We start from the raw sequence: 4,203 nt of genomic DNA, 5'->3' as shown, positions 1-4,203 counted from the left end.
GTTTTGCGAAATGCTGTCCTTGCGCGTTTGTTTACTAAAGGGAGCGCTGACTCCGTTCAATCCACTATCCATCTTTCCTGAGATAATGACATGATTGTCCCAGTTCAAGCACCGCCAACAACAAAATACATCCATCCATTTTCTGTACCGCTTATCCTCATTAGGGTCGCGGGCGTGCTGTAGCCTATGTCAGCTATCTTCGCGTGAGGGGCGGGTTGCACCCTGAACTGGTTGCCAGCCAATCGCAGGGCACATAGAAACAAACAAACATTCACACCTAAGGGCAATTTAGAGACTTCAATTAACCTACCATGTATGTTTTTGGAATGTGGGAGGAAACCGCACTGCCCGGAGAAAACCCACGCAGGCACAGGGAGAACATGCAAACTCCACACAGGCGGGGCTGGGATTTGAACCCCAGTCCTCGGAACTGTGAGGCAGATGTGCTAACCAGTCGTTCACCGTGCCAACAACAACACAGGTGGATTATCGTGTTCCGTTCGTGCTACATAAGCGCATGAGCATGATGTTGCTTTTACAGAAACATTTTCTGCTTCTCACCATAACCAATAAGTGTATGGGGAGAGATGTCTCAAAATGATTTACATTTTTTAAATCCACAAACATCTGCGATTCACACGTTTTTCAAATCCACAAGTATATCCGAAATTCACAGTTTTTCAAATGTTTTTTAATGTGTGCATTTATCATGACTTATTTGTAAATATTCAATTTTGTGAATGGTTGGTGCGTTTGTGGATCAGTGGGCACGCGCAGTTATTTTTGAGACATGTAACAGTTTCAACTTGAAAAAAAATGTGGGAATGTCCTCCCGCCATCCGCTAGGCGGCAGTATTGCGGTCTTCAGTGTGTGTGTGTCCGTGTGTGTGTCCGTGTGTGTGTCCAGCCATCCATTTTCTGAGCCGCTTCGCCTCACTAGGGTCGCGGGCATGCTGGAGCCTATCCCAGCTGTCATCGGGCAGGAGGCGGGGTACACCCTGAACTGGTTGCCAGCCAATCGCAGGGCACATACAAACAAAACAACCATTCGCGCTCACATTCACACCTACGGGCAATTTAGAGACCTCAGTTAACCTACCATGCATGTTTTTGAGCTGTGGGAGGAAACCGGAGTGCCCGGAGAAAACCCACGCAGGCACGGGAGAACATGCTAACTCCACACAGGCGAGGCCACACCGTGCCGCCCCACGAGTTTTTATTTATTTTTATTTTTTTAATTAAAAAATGAGTAGTATGAATTAAGTTTTTTTTCTTTTTCTTTTAGTCTTTGTTTTACTCTGTCTGCTGCCAGGTTTGCATTGCAAAGAAGTTATTTTCCTTATCTGGATAAATTCATTCACCTAGCTCTTCCTAGTTGGACAACGAGCGTACTAGTACATGGACCTTAAGCTGGATATCAAGTGTATGTAATAAATGCTCAAATAGCTTTACATATGCAAGTAAATGCCAGCATGGTTCTTATTCCTGTAGTGATGTCAGACGAGAGTTTTGCGACCTTCCCGGAAAGTTCTGGAACGTTCCGTTTGCTTTCCCACGTAGACTTAAGCGGCTTAGAAAGACACGATTAAGGAAGTTTTTCGGCAAGCTTTTGCTTTAAAAGAACCGCAAACGGTAGGACGGGTCCTCGGCGGTGTGTTTGAGGACGCCCATAAGTCGCTGCTTCCTTGGTTCCTTCACCACTGCAGGAACCTTTGCCAGGAATCTTCTGGGATCTCAGGAAGTTTGACCACCCGCTGAACCAGTGCCAACGTGTCACCTTCCCGTCACTCCCTTCCTGTTTTCTTTAGTCCAACCCCGTCCCCCCCTGGCGAACGTGTGACCTTTGTGTGATGCGTTCACGTGCACGTTTATTGTGCACTCGCTGACTTGCTTGAACTTTGAAGCGAGTGGACACGAGCAGAAGGTTAATGAACGTCATCACAAATGTTTTCTCTTTTCTCTTCCCTCTTTTGGTGAATTTGAACCACTGGAATCACTTTTTCCCCCTCCCTGGCCACAAAGTCCACTTATTAGGAACCGTGTGCATAAAAGTGTGAGAATATTGCTGCCATTCCAAATGAAGTGAAAGTGTCAGGTTATGTTTAAAAAATAAAATGGTGGATAGTAGCTCCTTTTTTCAGAGCCCAATACAATACCGGGAGAAAAAAAAGAATTGTGGCCAAACTTGTGCATTAAATGAATTGTGACCACAAAATAGTGTGTAGTAAGTTTAGTGAACATGCTGATTGAGGAAAAAAAAACAAAACAAACGAAACATTAGATGAACTGAATATAAATCATTTAAAACAGATAAAACTTATTTAATCCTATCCCTAGAATTTCACACATTCTCTGTAACAAAAGTCTGTAGTCTCACATTAGTTTCTGTCATTATATAACATGCGCTCAAAATGCTAATTTGTGGCCACGAAATATGTGTGTGAAATACAAAAATGTGGCCTGAATATACTAACTTGTGGCCATGAAATGCAAACATTTGGCCACAGTAAACTTATTTGTGCCCACAATATTGGCATAACGTGCACAAAAAATACAACATTTTGGCCACTATATGCTCTATTATGACCACAAAACACATGTGCACAAAATATTAATTTGTGACCGATAAATACTAAACTTGGCCCACAAAAAATGTATAATTTGCACACAAAAAATGACTAAACAGCAGCCAATTCTGGAACTAATAGACTTTGTTCGATGAAAAGGGGCATTTTGAGTTCCAACCCGACACTATTTTCTGTCCATTAAATTCGAAGTCTGTTGTTTCTAAATTCAAGTTCCACTGTACTAATTTTGTGGCACAAAAAATATAATGCTCGCATGAAATACTAATTTGTGACCACGAAATACTAAAAATAGTTATACATATTTGCGTGTTCACTCTGCTTCCCCTGAGCAGCTTGGACGTCCGGGTAACCACATGTCACGCACCTCAATATTATTAATCACATTATAGCTCATCCATTGACCATGCACACAGAATCAGAATCATCTTTATTTGCCAAGTCTGTCAAAAACGCACAAGGAATTTGTCTCCAGTAGTTGGAGCCGCTCTAGTATGACAACAGACAGTCAATTGACAGAGAATGCTTTGGAGACATAAAGACATAGAAAAAAACACAGTCACTGACCAATAAAAGGTTAGCAGTAATGTGGTAATTCTGGTACAAATCCCCCCCCCCCCCCCCCCCCCCTTGACAATTGTTGCAAAAAAGAATGCTAATTTATGACCACAAAATACTAAATTGTGGCCACAAATGAGCATTTTGTGTGCATTTTATATTTTGTGGCCACAATTTAATTATGCTCCCAAACATGTCTGCGGCTGTGTACCTTTTGAAGTAATTAAGTGTATTTTTAGCTGGTTCGTGTTAGTTTGTTGACAGAAGGCAAAGCGACTCACCAAGGAACATCGTGGAAGTTTTTTCGCTTTCCCGGCCCCCAATGGATCGCCTCCTGCGGCCGGTCGCCTCTCTCGGCCCTTTAGCGATTAGCCTGGTTTGCTGGTATTGATTCAATATGATGCTCTGTTTGAAAATGTGTTTTAGCTTACTTGTTTTTCTTGTTTTGACAAATACTTGAAGTTATCGTAGAGAGTGATGATCAATAAAAATGACACTGGAATACGACGTTTGGCTTTTTTTTTTTTTTTCAGGAACAGCAAATATTATTGGTTCAATTAAATCAAGAACATTTTGTCTGGGAGAAGCAAAAAAAAAAACCAAAACATGACATTTCTTTTAAGGCACAATGGAGTTTTCACTAATTTAATTAACTAATGTTTGTAAGGAAATAATGTGACGTGTGGTACCAAAGTGTAAACATTTCTCTATAAGTTCGTTGATTGTGAATTTATTTAGAAACAATAGAATAGTGATAGAGATTAGTGGCCAGTTGAGCTGGTGCTTATTCATTAATGTAATGAATGCGTTTTTAAGTTTATGTATGCAACACGAGTGTAAAATTATACACCGTCATGCAAGACTTGCTGTCGAAATTGTCAAAAATGTATTAATTACAAATATATCATTGTTAATCTTCCTATACCAGGATATATAGTGACAGGCAAAACAATTAAATGTTCTTCCATTAGATAGCTGTAAGTACAATAAACCTGTACAGGAGATCTACCTATTGTTATTCATACAACAGAATACCGTCGCAGCTTCCTGTAGGTCAGCT

This window comes from Phycodurus eques, chromosome 16, assembly GCF_024500275.1.
Source record: "Phycodurus eques isolate BA_2022a chromosome 16, UOR_Pequ_1.1, whole genome shotgun sequence".
Taxonomy (NCBI): domain Eukaryota; kingdom Metazoa; phylum Chordata; class Actinopteri; order Syngnathiformes; family Syngnathidae; genus Phycodurus; species Phycodurus eques.
Note: the sequence above shows the minus strand (reverse complement) of the source record.